Source organism: Trichosurus vulpecula, chromosome 4, assembly GCF_011100635.1.
Source record: "Trichosurus vulpecula isolate mTriVul1 chromosome 4, mTriVul1.pri, whole genome shotgun sequence".
NCBI lineage: Eukaryota > Metazoa > Chordata > Mammalia > Diprotodontia > Phalangeridae > Trichosurus > Trichosurus vulpecula.
In genome coordinates this window covers 369,183,801-369,200,640 of record NC_050576.1, presented here as the reverse complement: position 1 = coordinate 369,200,640, position 16,840 = coordinate 369,183,801, and the positions used below count along the sequence as shown (strand labels likewise).

The window sequence follows — 16,840 nt, the reverse complement described above, 5'->3', positions numbered from 1 at the left end:
GTTAACTTTGTAACTGATTGGATATGGGGGCTGAAAGAGAGGGAGATAAACTGTGAGGTTATAAAACAGTCACTTGACTAGAAGGATGATGGTGCCCTAGACAGAAATAAGGAAGTTAAGAAGAAAGCTAATTTTAAGGGTAAAAATAAGGTCTGTTGTAGACACATTGTGTTTGAGGTAGCTATGAGACCGTCAATTCAAAATGCTCAATAGGCAGTTTTTGATTCAGGACTAGCTCTTAGGAGAGAAATAGGGATGGATACATATACATATACATACACACATACATATATACAAACACACGTGTATACACACATATGTACATACATATATGTATACATAATACATATATATGAAAACACATATATTATATATATGTGTGTATTCTAGAAGATACTTGCATAGAGATAGTATAATTAAACCTATAATGTTTGGTGAAATCACCAAGAATGCTGAAAGAGAAGAGAGTAGGGACCAGGATAGGGCCTTGGGGGTATACAAACATTTAGAAGTGCCACAGGGAACATGATCAAGTGAAAGAGACCAAGAAAAAGTAGCCAGATAAGAGGAGAACCAAGCGAAAGCTATTTGTTTGTTTTGTAAAATTTTTATTCATTTTAAACTTAAATACAAAGTGAGAAAAGAAAAAAAAAAGCATTTCTCTACACAGCAGAACATAAGAGAGTATTCAATGTAAAACAATAAATTTCCATTTCAAGAAAACCTATATAATAAATACTGCACATTATTTTCAAAGCTACCCAGCTTTTCTTTGCTTACTTCTAGGTTTTCTTTTGTTCTCTGCTGTGCACTTTTTATTTTTTCCCCTCTCTTCCCCCACCCCCCTCCCTAAGAAAGAATAAAATTAAATGCAGATATATGTAAATATATGTAGATATCTATAAACATACACTCATATACATATATTTAAAATTGTACTATGCTTATTTTTACTTGTCATCTCTTTCTCTGGAGGTGGATAGCATTGGTCCAAGTCTTTCCATGCTTTTCTAAATCAACCAGCTTATTACTGCACCACAGAGGTATTCCATCACAGTCACATCCTATCTGACAGATTGTCTATGAAAGTTACTTCCCAATTTTCTGCATTCCTGCTATTCTTGGCTATATTAGTTTTGTTTATACAAGAAATGTTTAATTTAAAATGATAAAAATTATCCATTTTACACTTCAACAATGCTCCCACCTTATAATATAGTTTAAGGTCTGGCGCTGCCAAATCTCCTTCCCTTACATCTCCCTGCCACCCCTTCCCCGCAATTTCTTTGAAATTCCTGACCTTTTGTTTTCCAAATGAACTGTGTTATTATTTTTTCTAACTCAGTAAGATGACTTTTTAGTAACTGTATTTGGGATGGCACTGAATATATTGATTAGCTATGTAAAATTGTCATTTTTATTATATTGGCTTTATATTATTCTAATTCATTAAATCTGACTTTATATAAAAAGTGTTTTATTTTTATATTCATGTGGTTCCTGAATTTGTTTTGGCAGTTATACCCTCAGGCATTTTGTAATGTCTAGTTGTTTCAAATGGTCTAAAATAATATCAAATAATGTTGGTGATGCATAATTTAGTTTCCTAATTTTCTCTTTTAATTAAATCTATTTTAGCTTTAACTTTATCTGAGATCATGATTACTACCCCTGCTTTTTTTTTACATAAGTTCTCCTCTAGCCCTTTGTTTTATCTTTGTGTGTATCTCTCATTTTTATTGTGTTTCCTGAAAGCAACATATTGTTGAATACAAATTTTTAATTGGCTATCCATTTCCATTTTATGGGCAAATTAATCCCATTGACATTCTAAGCTATAATTACTTATTGTGTTTTTCCCTCCTTCCTAGTTTTCCTAACTATTCTTCTCACCCTGTATACCCTATCCCTCCTCTGCTTTACTTCTACCTACTACCTTGCCCTCCTATTCCTTAACCTACCCATCCTTCTAAAAATCCCTCCTTTATCCTCTCCTCCACCATATCCTATCATCATTCCATCTGATCTTATTTCTTTCTGAATTTAGAAGACTTTTGTACATAAACACATATATACACACATACATACATTACATGTGTGTTGTTGTCTCTTTAATCCATTCCTGATGAGAGTAATGTTCTAGCACTATCCACCCTCCCATGCTTCTTCTGTATCAACTTTTCCTTTCATGCTTCATTTGCATGAGATAATTACTCTTTTTTATTATTCCCTATACAGCTTTATTTTTTTTAGAATCACCCCATCAAGCCTTTCTTTCAAACTACCCAAATATTGATGACTGTCATAAGAGTACTGATAACATTTTCATACATTAGAAGCAAATAATTTGACCTTATTGTATCCCTTATAATTAGTTTTTAATGTTTACCTTATGTTTTTCCTGGATCTCATATGTAAAATTTTCCACTAAGTTCTGCTGTTTTTGTCACAAATACCTGAAAGTCTTTCAGTTTGTTAAATGTCCATTTTTTTTTCATTCCAAATTCTACTTAACTTTGCTGGGTAAGTGATCCTTGGTTGTAAGTAACCCCACTTCTTTAGATCTATGAAATACAGTATTTAAAGATTTATGGTCCTTCAGTGTGGTAGCTGTTAGATCTTGTGTAATCCTTATTGTAGCTCCATGATATTTATATATTTTTTTCTTGCTGCTTGCAATATTTTCTCCTTAACCTATGACCTTTGAAGCTTGCCAAAGATATTCCTGTAAGTTTTCCTCTTAGGATCTGTTTTAGGTGATGATTGGTGGATTTTTTCTTGTTCTAGACCTTCAGGCCAATTTTTCTTTATAATTACTTGTAATATTGTATCAAGATTCTTTTTTTTTTTAAATGGTACATTTCAGGCACTTGTAACCAGAATGGCCTTTGTTTTCTTTGAGTGACTCAATTTATCTCAGTGAGCTTTACTAGGTGCTAAGCTCCAGGCCCAAGCCCCATTAGGTGTTAACGTAATCCATGTGGATGTGAACCTCCCAGGGTCCTAAGGGGAAGGGCCAACTCAAGAGCCAATTACCAGAGCCTGAGCTCTGGTGATTCAGATGATGTTTGATGTCTGAAGCCCTATAAGAAGGGAGGACAGAGCCATTTGTCCAGGGCTCTGGAGATGGTGTTGATGAGGAGACTCTGGGCAGCTATAGCTAAGGAGCCCTCCAGCTTGTAAACCCGGATGTTGAAACTTTGTTGAACTCTGGTAACTATGTGTTGGGACTTGAATCAGACAAATTCTGTTGATGTTTGAAATTTGTTTGCATTTTGTTTTGAAGTTCAGGGTACTGGTTTTTTCCCCTGAACTAACTGAATGATATTTGAATGCTGAATTAAAAGTAAGCTCGTCAACCCCTTCACCTTGCTTTCCTTAATTAAGCAGATCGAAAGAACCTGTGCTGTTGGCAGCTTTCTGGGTGCTGGCTGTGGGTGAATCTTATGCCCCCACAGAAGCTGCTAGCCAGATTGTTCAAACAGCACTCTAACTATTCTTATATTGTCTCTCCTCTATCTTCAAGATCAGTTGTTTTACTGGATGAGATGTTTCATATTCTTTTCTATTTTTTCATTCTTTTGATTTTATTTTATAATTTGTTGGTATCTTATAATATCATTAGCTACCCCTTGCCCAATTCTGGTTTTCAAGGAAGTATTTTCTTCCTTAAGTTTTTGATTCTCTACTTCCAGCTGGTTGACTTTCTTTTCAGAATTTTATTGATTTTCTTGGACTGCAATTTGCCCCCCTGATTTTTCATCAATTTCTCTTATTTGATTTTTAAAATCCTTTCAAAGTTCTTCCAAAAACTCTTTTGGGGCTTCAGGCCATTTCAATATTTCTCATTGGAAAAGGAGTAGTATCAATAGTGAAAAGGGTGACTTCACTTCCAATGAAGAGGAAATTAAAACAATAATTAGGAATTATTTTGCACAATTGTATGCCCTTAAATTTTATAATCTTATGGAAATGGATGAATATTTATGAAAATACACATTTCCCAGATTAACAGAAGAGGAAATAAAATACTTAAATAACACCATCTCAGAAAAAGAAATTGAACCAAATTCTTTTTTATGACATAAATATGGTACTAATTCCTAAAGTGGGAAGAGCCAAAACGAGAAAGAAAATTATAGACCAATTTCCCTAATGAACATAGATGCCAAAATTTTAAATAAAATATTAGCAAAAGGATTACAGTAACTTATCATGAGAATAATACACTATGACCAGGTAGGATTTATTCCAGGAATGCAAGGTTGGTTCAATATTAGGAAAACTGCCAGCATAATTGATCATATCAGCAACAGAACTAGCAGAAACCATATGATTGTCTCAACAGATGCAGAAAAAGCTTTTGACAAAATACAGCACCCATTCTTATTAAAAACACTAGAAAGCATAGGAATAAATGGAGTCTTCCTTAAAATCCTAAGTAGCATCCACCTAAAACCATCAGCAAGCATTATATGTAATGGAGGTAAGCTAGATGCATTTCCAATAAGATAGGGGGTGAAACGAGGATGTCCATTATCATCCCTATTATTCAATTTGGTACTAGAAATGTTAGCTTTAGCAATAAGGGAAGAAAAAAAATTGAAGAAATCAGAATAGGCAAAGAAGAAACTAAGTTATCACTCTTTGCAGATGACATGATGATTTACTTAGAGAATCCTAGAGAATCAAGTAAAAAACTACTTGAAATAATAAATAACTTTAGCAAAGTTGCAGGATATAAAATAAACCCACATAAATCCTAGGCATCCCTATATATTACTAACAAAGCCCAACAGCAAGAGATAGAAAGAGAAATTCCATTTAAAGTTACTGTAGATACTATAAAATATTTGGGAGTCTACCTGCCAAGACAGACCTAGGAACTATATGAACACAACTACAAAACAGTTTTTACACAAATAAAATCAGATCTAAATAAATGGAAAAAACATCAGTTGTTTGTGGTTAGGCTGAGCTAATATAATAAAAATGACAATTTTACCTAAATTAATTTATTTATTCAGTGCCATACCAATCAAACTACCAAAAAATTATTTTACAGACTGGATAAAATAATAACAAGATTCATCTGGAAGAACAAAATGTCCAGAATATCAAGGGAATTAACAAAAAGAAATGCTAGGGAATGTGGCCTAGCCATACCAGATGTTAAACTGTATTATAAAGCAGCAATCATCAAAACCACTTGGTACTGGCTAAGAAATAGAGTGGTGGATCAGTGGAATAAGTTAGGTACACAAGACGCAGTAGTCAATGACTATAGCAATCTACTCTTTGATAAATCCAAAGAATCCATCTTCTGAGTTAAGAATTCACTATTTCACAAAAACTGCTGGGAAGTTGGAAAATAGTATGGCAGAAACTGGGCATAGACTAATATCTTACACTGTATACAGTCAAAATAGGTTCACGATTTAGGTATAAAGACTGATAGTATAAGCAATCTGGGAGAGCAAGGAATAGTTTACCTGTCAAATTTATGGAGAAGGAAAGAATTTATGACCAAACAAGAGATAGGGAGGGTTACAAAATGCAAAATAGATAATTTTGATTATGTCAAATTGAAAAGTTTTTGTACAAACAAAGCCAATGCAACTAAGATTAGGAGGGAAGCAGAAAACTGGGAGAAAATCTTTACAACCAGTGTCTTTGATAAAGGACTCATCTCTAAAATATACAGGGAACTGAGTCAGATTATAGGAATATGAGTCATCCCCCAAATGATAAATGGTCAAAGGATATGAACAGGCACTTTTCAGAGGAAATTAAAGATATCTATAACCATATGAAAAAAATGCTCTAAATCACTATCGATTAGAGAAATGCAGACCAAAAGAAATCTTAGGCACCACAACTCTCCAACATGACAAAACAGGAAAATGATAAGTGCTGGAGAGGATGTGGGAAAATTAGAACACTGTTACGTTGTTGGTGGAGTTGTAAACTGATCTAGCCATTCTGGAGAGCATTGGAACTATGCCCAAAGGGCTATAAAGATGTGCATACCCTTTGACCCAGCAATACCACTTGTAGGGCTGTATTTCAAAGCCATCACACAAGAGGGAAATGAACCCATATGTACAAAAATATTTATAGGAGCTCTTTTGTGGTGGCAAATAATTGGAAATCAAGGGGATGCCCATCAATTGGGGAATGGCTAAAGAAGTTGTGGCCTATGAATGTAATGGAATACTATTGTGTTATAAGAAATGAGGAGCAAATGGATTTCACAATAACTTGGAAAGACCTTCATGATCTGATGCTGAGGAGAACATTGTACATGATTACAGACACAGCATCTGTGATGACTAACTTTGATAGACTTTGCTCTTCTCAGCAATACAAAGTTCAAAGGGGGCAGCTAGATGGTGCAGTGAGTAGAGCACCTGCCCTGGAGTCAGGAGGACCTGAATTCAAATCTGACCTCAGACACTTGACACACTTACTAGCTGTGTGATCTTGGACAATCACAACCCCAATTGCCTTGCCTTCCCCCTTCCAAAACAAGAAACAATACAAGGTTCAAAGACAGCTCCAAAAGACTCATGATGGAAAAAACTATCCACATCCAGATTAAGAATTACAGAGTCTTAATGCAGATTGTGGCAAACTATTTGCTCTCTCTTTTTTTTTCTTTTTTCTTCTTTTTTTGTTTTGTTTCTTCTTTCTTATGATTCATTCCTTTGGTTATAATTCTTCTTTACAACTTGACTATTTTGTGAATAAGTTTAATGTGAAGGTATATGTAGAACCTATATCATATTACATGCTGTCTTGGGTGGAGGAGGGAATGGAGGAAATGGGAGAAAATTTAGAACTCAAAATCTTGTGGAACTGAGTATTGTAAACTAAAAAATATAAAATAAATTAAAAAAAGAAAAAAGGTTTTTTTAAGCTCTATTATCTTCCTGTGAATATGAACCTGAAGAGGTCAGGGAACTATATGCTTTTAGGGGTCCTCAAGACCCCAAAATACCAACACACTGGGTCGTGCTTAAATGAATTCGACACGTCTTTTCTCAGCCAAAGGGAAACCATGTTTATTACAGATTCGCCACAGTGGGTTGTCTTAAATCTCACTGTTTGTGATGCTCATTTTCACAAGCGGATGAAATCTGAGTGCCTTCATGGAGGCAAGATAAAGCTTATATGCACAAAGATTGTAAGAGGGATCCAGGGTGGTCCTGGCGTGATGGGAGGAGGGGTTTAGGGAGGGTCTTGAGGAGTCTAAGGAGGAGCTTGATGAGAATGGGATGAGGTTAGACTCCAGGAACCAAGAGAATGGGATTAAGGGTGGGAAGTAGCTGAAGGCTTCCTGGAGATAACAGAATGTATGGCTAGGCTACTTTAAGGGTAACAGATTTAGGCTTAGACACTTTGATAGGATCAAGGGTGGAAACTAGCCAGACAGTGGAGGGCTAGGCTAGGTTAAGAGTAACCTGGCCTAGAGATTTGGGCCTAGCAATAATGAAAGGCTTATGGCCTCAGGCAAACACCTCATCCAGTGGGAGGATTCAAAGGGAATTCAAGGGGGCTCCCACAGTCTAAATCCCATCAAACCCAGATCTTCTCTATCCCCATAGTAGTTATCTATGATTAGTTCTTTCACCTTCACCTACTCATTTTATTTTAGCAGCTTATTATTATAACTAAGCTCTAGTCCTAAAGTGCGGGGAATGATGCCCAGGCCTCTGCTCCTTCTTACTGTGGTTTTCTGAGTTTTGTCGAAGGGCTCAGCCTTGGGCACACCTCTTTACTCCTAAGCCACAGCTAGGGTCCCTAGCCATGCTGTCCTGAAAATGCTCTTGCTCTCTGTGGTCCCTCTGGTGGCTCCTCTCTGCCCTGGAACTGAAACCAGGGATTCTTCCCTCCTGTAAATGCCCACAGACAGCAAGTTCCCAGTCCTTCTGCTACCACATTCATCAGGCATGTGTTAGCTCCTGCCCCACCACTGCAGACCCAGCCTGGGACCATATCAGGTCAGCACAGCTGTGCTTATACTTGACTCCCGTGGACAGTGGAAGGTCCTTCAATCTTCTGCTATTCAGCCATCTGCCCGGAAGGCCACCCCTCCCACACACACACACAGTCCACAAAGTAAAAGTTCCTGAGGCTGAGGCTTCTGCCCAACCCAGCTGCCCACAGGGCTTATTGTTTGTGGATTCTGCAGAGTTGGCCTGGAGGTGTTTGCACTTCACTCAGAGGTCAAGTCTTTCCTGGAGTCTTCACAAGTTGCCTTAGGAGAACAACTGCTTTACCCTGACTCCTGTTTATTTCTACTGCTCTAAGTTCACTCTGAGGCAATGTTCTGTCATTTTTTGTGGAGGAAATTAGGAGAGCTGAAAGTTTTCTGACCCACTCAGCCATCTCTCCAGAATCCTCTTCTTGAAAGAACTGTTACAAAACAAAACAAAACTAACAAAAAAAGGGAAAGGAATTATCCTTGGCAAGAGGGCGGCTAATAGTTTTAAATGTTAAAGAGTTAAAAACAAACAAATAAACCCAGCAACAAAGGAAGACAATTGAGGAAAAGCCAGTGGCTTTGATAATTAAAAGATCATTGGTAAATTAGAAGAGAAATGTTTCAGTTGAGTAAAAATGAGAGAAAGAAACCAGTTAGCAAGAGGTTGAGAAATGAGGCAGTAAAAGGCTGCTATGATTCTGTCTGACCCTAAATCCATTATTACCAGTCCTGAATAGAACTGAATATTCCTTTTAAGTCAAAGGGGAGGGAAAAGTGCTTTTTTTTTTACATTTACTATATTTCCTCAAATAAAAGGAGTATAAATGATACAAAACCGAAAATAATAGAAATCGAGATATGATTTTAAAAAGTGAATATACATTAGCTAGAATATTTCCAGTGAAGCATTCATTCAGCTCTCATTCAGCTTTTTATACACATCCAGACACCTAGACACTTAGACACACACACACACAGACACATACACAGTCACACACACACACACACACACACACACATACACACACTAATTCTGACAAAAATCAGGGGAAAATGTCTTCAAGTTTTTCAAACTGTGCAAAATAGATTCTAAAAGCAATATTCTATATGAATGTAAAATCCCTGATTTCATTCATGTATGCACAGCTGTTTTGAAAAGATATAAGTAACATAACACAACACATTGGCTTTTTCAAATATAATAATAATTAAGGCATTTTGCTTCCCACGGTATCTCAGTATGAAAAAATTATCCATTATTGACTATGTGGTTTAAACATTTTTTTTTTCAATATGATCACAAAACAGCTACACATTTTTTTTTAAATAAAACAATCTTCAAAAATACCAATGGTAATAGGTCTTTGTGGTTCCTAGTAAAATGTCTTACCATTTTATCTTTTTCATGTCAGTATCAAATCACATTTTATTGCAGTATGAAGGACTGCAACAAGATAAAGAAGCAGTTACAAAGTTTTCCCCAAATAACCATACAAATACGAATTGCAGCAACAGCTTACAATTGGTATTTTTCACTTCACTGAGATAAAAAAAAAATGCTCCTTGTGTTTATTTTCCCACTCTAATGTGAAGTAGATTGTTAGGTTTCATTAAATGGCATTTTAGGAAGATTCCACTTTCCTCCTTACTTCATAATTCTTAGAAGAGATCTATTTCTGGAAGCTACAAAGTCCAGGGATATTCTGAAAGAGGAAGTCTTCTCAGTGACACTTCTCAATGCAATTGTAATGGATAGCCATCTATACCTTTACCTATACTACCAGTATATCCAGGATCCAAAATAAAATAGTTTTCCTTGTTTCACAACCCACGTAATTGTTTATAAAAATGTGGATGCTTCCATTCTTTTAGTTTCTGTATCAGGAGATAGTATTAATGACTGCTTGAAGCCAGTTCAAACCAAGCATCACATATTCTTCAAATTTCCTTTTAAGTAGTCATTTTATTGGAGACAACAGACCTACACACCAGCCAAGTGAAATATACTGCTTTTCTTCCTGTAAACTGCTAGTGAGCCTAGAAAGGCAATCTGCCATCATTCCAAGATCTTCCTCACCAAATAGTCTTCCAGGTCACGTATGCTTTGCTTCCTCCAAAAAGTTAAAGCTACATTCAACTTTAAATGTCTGCTCAAAGGGACTTTGTGCCATCGTTTTGTGGTCCTGAGAAATCTCAGGTTTCGTTTTCTGTCTTTGTGAGTTTCAGATGTCATAATCTTTTAAATCCTGGAGGTTTGCATTATGGCATCACCTTCTCACTGGCAGCCCAAACTGCCTAGGACTTCTCCAAGAGTTCTAGAATGTGCCCCCCCCCAAAGAGCACCATTCAAATGCAGCCTAGTAGCCAGGTGGGATACCAACTTGCCCAGGGTGAGGGATACCAACAATAATAGTATTAATAATAAAAATAAGCATTCAAGTACCACTTTAAGGTTTGTAAAGTACTTTATAAGTACGTCATTTTGTTTTTCCCAACTAACTAAAGTTAGGTACAATTATTATCCCCATTTTACAGATGAGGAAATCTCAGCAGATAGAAGTTAAGTGACTTGCTCAAAGTCACATAGCTAGTAAGGATCTGAGGCAGGATTTGAACTCATGTCTTCCTAACTCTAGGTCCATGTGCCATTGAACTAACTAGGTGATATTATGGTATACCAAAATGTGATATTAATCACTTGTTATATATGGATGAAATACAATCATATTGCCTCCACTGTAAAGCACAAGAAATATTTATTTCATCATGTGGAAAATGTCTCCAAACATATTAGTACGTCATTTGGACTAAATAAACTGAAAAGCTTCTAATATGCTCTAGAAGAGAACAAAGATTTTGAGCTTGTATTCGAGGTCAAATTGAACACAATGGGTGAAGGCAATACTGTAGCCAGAATGGACTTTGTTTTCTTAGAACGACTCAGCTTGCCTCGTTGAGCTTCCCTGGACGCTGGGGCTTGCTCTTCCGGGGCAGGACCAGAGCTTCCTGTGTGATGAGTCATGGCGCTGGCTGAGGGGAGGTGTGTTAACGTGGTCTACGCTGGGGGAGGGGCCAAGTCAAGAACCAATCAGCCCTGGTCGTTCAGGCAGCGCTTGATGATGTCAAAAACTCTATAAGAGGGGAGAGGACAGCTTGAAGATCCTACTTTCCGTTTCCGGTTGGAGCCAGAGACGCCTACAGCCGAAGCTGAGCTGCCGGTAGCAGAGCTGACTGGAGGCTAGTGGGTAATCTTCTTACCGTAGAGGGGAAGCATGTATACGATTTTGCCTTATACCATCTCACTTCTCTGTGGCCTCCTGGTTACTCTTGTGAGGCGGACTTATTGGGCCTGGAAGCTTTTGATGAAAATATAAAAATGGGGACGCTGGTTTGTGGGATTGTTACTGTGGAGTGTAAATACATGCTTTAGTTCTCCTGCCTTCTGTCTAGAGAATTCCTTATATCCTGCGGTTCCAGACCTTTTAGGCACATATGAGATTCTCTTTGAAATCATAAATTCTGCCTTCCTAATATAAATACTCACAAATACCTTCATCTTCCCTAGGCAAGATACACTGACCATAAGGCTTTTAAGGAGAAACCTGAAGTTCTGAATATTAAAAGACTGAATGACATCCTGAAGACAAAGTATGAAATATTTTTAGAACAATTAATACTTCTGCATCACCAGTTTCTACATACATTTTTGGCATGACAATGGATATAAAAAGTGTCCAAATGAATGTACAATTTTCACCAAACACAGGATTTACTACTCTAACACAGCTTTATTTTCATCATAAAGAAGGATGAGATAAATGGTTATCTCTCTCTTATATTAATAACCAAGTAATGGGGGGGGGGGTGTCCAGGTTTTTTTTCCTTTTTATTTTCTCATTTAAAGTCTAGCCTCTCAAGGGGCATTTCTGACCCAGACCAAAGAATTCATCCCACCCAAACCATCTTATCTAGGTGGAATTCTTACCATTCATTGTTCATTGACTGGGTGGAGGATAGATCCTCATGTATTGATTGGCCAAGGTAGGAATGGTCTGGCTCAGGGGTGGGGAACTTTTGGCATCAAGGCCACATGTGGTCCTCTAGATCCTTGGGTGCAACCCTTTGACAGAATCTAAACTTCACAGAACAAATCCTCTTAATAAAAGGATTTGTTCTATAAAACTTGGACTCTGTCAAAAGGTGGCACCCAAGGACCTAAAGGGTCACATGTAGTCTCCAGGCCACAAGTTCCCCACCCCTGGTCTGGCTTGAGATGAGTCTCTCTTTGCCAATGAGTGACATAATCAAAGTCACGGCTCTAGCCTGCTTCTCATTGTAATATTAATTCTCTTATTAATTGCTAATTAATCAGAGTGATTTCCATCTGTTAGGAATACTCACTCTTCCAAAGATATATAAATGTGAGTGGCCTCCATGATTTGTATTTGATTTATGAGAGAAAGCCAAATGGCCATCATTTTATATCTGATAGCCATAATTAATAAAATTGATTATTAATTACCCAGAAATTACCTCTCAAATTTTTCTTTCATCACAAGGATGAAGATTGATAGATGATTTTAGAGGACACAACAAACTGGTTAAAATTTACAGGAGTGTTTTTTTTTTAACAAACTTGACTTCACAAAGGGGATTTGCTTTATGTAACCAAAGGCATTCATTTTTTAATGAAGTAGTTAAAACACAATGGTGAATTTTACAAAATGTATTGTAAATAATGCTTCTGATAGTGGAAATAAAAGGTACTCAATAGACAACATCTACATGAATATAATCAACAATATATTGACAAAGAAGCACTGAAAAAATAATGGAGTCACACAGATTCATTGATGGAAATGGAGGGCTTATGATAATACTTTAGGGTCAAATCATTGCCACCAGAAAATAATAGGAAAGGTTGTTCTTAAGGAGTCTGAACTAATTGGTGGATGAAGATTATGCAATAAAGTGGCAGAAATGGCTTCATATCACTACAAATTACAAAAATTTAAATACCTAGAATACATACCAGATACCTTGAAAAAACATAATTAGGTGGTTCAAGTTAAATATCAGCAGCTCACTATTGTTTAAAAACTAGCAGGTAATGAATTCCCAGAGAAATAAATACTAACCTCCAAATATCTTCTAGGAGTCAGTAAATAAACTGTCTTGGATCCAGAGAATCATTAAAGACAATCATTGCGAACAACCATCTGAACATAACGTTGATCTATAAACATTTAAGAATAATATTTTTAATAGATGATTACATCAAATCCTCATAATATCTAAACTACAGAGAATTAATAAACTTTCAAAATATAAAGGCTTAGCAGAAGAAATCAAAGTTATGCGGAAAAAAGATGGCACATATTAACCCTATCATCTTGCTGGCTGCTGGAATTATCCTTAATATGCTTTCAGGGAACCTACAGGAGAGAAGCTTACATTCCAATATTTTTATTTAATTTGTCCACCAGCCAACAGTCCATAAAACAATAAGTTTTAAGGAATCATAGCATTATAGCAACTTGTCCCCAAGATGAGTTGTCTCTGAACCCAATAAAAAAATGAGAAAAAGTTGACTAATGATAACAATAAAAATAACCACCCAAACCCAAACTACAATGATGATGATCCATCTCTTAGCCTTGCTTCTGCAGCTAGACATTCATATATTACTATGACCTTAAACCATCAATGTGTTAGGGGCTGGCCTAATGGCAACGTCCTCTTAGCCCAAATTCAATTTGGTGACAAAATGAGACTCTTGCAAGCCATTGAATAGTTAACACAGCAAGGATATGCAATATGTATACTGGGGAACTTAGCTTCCCTTGATGTAGCTCCCTCATTTGCATTTGGAAAATCATCTAGTCAGCAGTGGAAGGATTCCATGTGGGTCAGATTTTTTATGCCCATAGGTGATCACGAAGTTTTACCTAGGGAGGCTAAGCCAATCATGTCCAGAGACAGCTTTGTTGTTTTTTAGAGAAAACTAATTCCTACTAAACTCTCCCTAGCTAGTCACTTAACCCTGTTTGCCTCAGCTTCCTCACCTGTAAAATGAGCTGGAGAAGGAAATGGCAAACCATTTCATTATGTATGTGAGAGGTGGGTAAAAGTTAGGGAAAGTTTGGTTTCCACAAAAGAGTTAATTAAGTTCCACAGAGTAATTAATGAAGTGTCAGCTTAAACAAAGAAGGATTATTAACCAGGATGAAGGTCCCCAGCCAATGGCAGTTTCAGGATGTTAGGAAAACTGGTCTAAACTGGCCAGATAATGGTCAGAGTTGAAGCTTAATTGGCTAATTGAATATTACCTCATACACCCACGGGGAGGAGTTTTCTGCCATTTTTGAACATGGGACGTATGTTGAGGAGAGGGGAACATACCAAGGAGTTGCATGTTGGGGGTGTGTAGGAAAGATTGTAATCCAGAAGGGAGCAGACCAATCTGCTCTCTGAAGGGAGGTACTGAGTACAATGCAGCAATCTATGTCAGTCTAACAGAATAAGGTTGGTCTCACTGCTGTATTCTCCACTCCCCCTTCCAAGAGAAGGGTGGAGTCCACTCCTGGCCAGGAATGTTTACCAATTCCTTTGAATTCCTCAATAATAATAAATTACCCTTGATACCTGAATTTCAGTGTCAAGCATATTTCTAACATGTATGCCAAGAAAAACCAAAATGGGGTCACAGAGAATTGGACATGACTGAAAAAAACACTTCTTAACAACAAATTCCTATTACCAGGAAATGGGGCAACCCTGGTCTTCACAATGTGGTTCAAAGCAATTAAAATAAAGCACCGATAAATGAAAACAGGCTGTCCATTAACCAGTGCCAGATAGTTTTGATGATTGCTGCTTTATAAAATGATTTTAGATCTAAAAGGACTATTATCATTCCATTATTCATTTTTACTTATTTCCTATGATATTCTCTACATCTTATTCCTCGATGTTAATTTGTTTGTACCTAGTTGTTTTCATGTTGTGTTCCAATTAGACCATGAGCTCCTTGAAAACAAGGATTGTCTTTTGCTTTTCTTTGCATTCTCAGCACTTAGCACAATGCCTGGCATATAGTAGGCACTCAATAAATGTTTGTGAGCTGACATTATTTTGCCTAACTCCACAATGTATCTCTGCACAATTTGATTAATATAGCAATGAGGAGTGTTAGTATGTGTAAATTAATTTCTGTAGTATTATTTTTCTTCTATGGATAAAGTCCAATCATGAACAAGTGATATCCTAACAATAACTTGAGTCATTCTTAATTCCTTTAAAGCATGTTTTTATTTCTATTTACATTTTGGTAGATCAACTTTTGAGTATGGTGTTCATTGTGTAATCTTAAATAGTATTTCACTTTTTATACTTTCCTTCTGGATTTTGTTATTGCAATATAAAAATGTTATTTCTTTTGGGGGATATTTATTTTGTATCCTGATCATTTATTGAAGCTGCTTTTTTTTTTTTTGCTAATTCTGTTTCTTTTTTTTTAAATGAACCATCATATTGTCTGCAAAAAGGGGTGATTTTGTCTCATTTTTGCCAATGTTTATGCCTTTTAATTTCTTTATTCCATTTTATTATTGTCACTAATATTTTTAGAGCTACGTCAAATAATAGTAAGGAAAGAAGACATTCTTGCCTCACTCTTACATTTATTGGGGGAAAAAGCTTCTATTATTTTCCCTTGGCAAATAATACTAACTTCTGGTTTTTAGATGGATTTTTTTTATCATTGTAAAATGCTCTCTAGATCGGATTCTTCCTTGCCTCCTACCTCAGCCCTTGTTGGCTTGAAAGAGTGGTCTGAAGTTCAGCTAATCCTTCTGACACTTGGAATTTTGCTTACCTTCCTAGTCAAGGAATGCTTGTGAGGCTGGGGCAGGAGTGAATTACAGAGTTCAGCAAGTTCAACACCCACTGGGGTTGCAAAATGGAAATTCTCTAAAAGAGAAGAAGATGAAGGCAAAGATTGGAGTGATATTGGGAGAGAAATGCTGTGATTATGATATTAGGGTAGATAAGAGAAGGGTAGATAGAGAAGTCTTTTCTTCTCTTGGTTTTCCCTCTGATTCTCCCACCAAATAAACTTTTATGATCTATGCTCTGGCTATGAATTCTTTTTATCCTGATTCTTTCCTCTCTCTTCATCTTCGTCTCTGTCTCTCTTTCGCCATCTCTGTCTCTTTCTGTTTCTTTCTCCCTCTGCTACTCCTTGCCTACCCTCTCTTTCTTAAACTGGGTCTCACTATCTTGCTGTCCTACTTGGACTGGAAGTCATAAGCCAGTTTCAGTACTGGCAGCATGTAAGCTTTCCCTTCCTCTGCTTCTGATCTGGTCAGCCCAAAGACCTCAGACATATGCATTTCGTTGTACTTAATTCTAAAAGCATACAAATTAGTTGATGTTACCAGCTAGAATATAGGGTGTGACTTCACAGGATACAAACAGAACTCTCCTTTTCCTTCATTGGTGATTTAAATGTCACCCAGGAAAGTGATATTGAGACAATATTGGCTTTATTTACTTTTTATAAACCACCTGTAAATCTCATAACTGACAGAGAATCTAGGGTTTTTCTTTTCTTTTCCTCTAGATGGAACCTCAGTTGTAATGACATATGTTCCATGAATTCCCAAAGCTGAGTGTATCTGTATCTCCAATCTCAAGAGAGAAGGAGAAAATAGTGGGAAGCAAGGATGGGATTAGAAGAAAAAGTCTTACCTAGAGTTTCTCATATAGACAGAGATGTGGTGGTCTATGAGGATTTTGACTATGCTCCTTTCTAGAAAAGTGGGGAGAATCAGGAGAACACAGACAACTGGC

The 16,840-nt window shown here is 36.7% G+C and overlaps 1 pseudogene; it reads right to left on the bottom strand.

The window, feature by feature from the left end:
• Nucleotides 1–9,721: 9,721 nt before the first annotated feature.
• LOC118847272 lies at nucleotides 9,722–16,380 on the bottom strand (annotated as a pseudogene).
• Nucleotides 16,381–16,840: the final 460 nt, after the last annotated feature.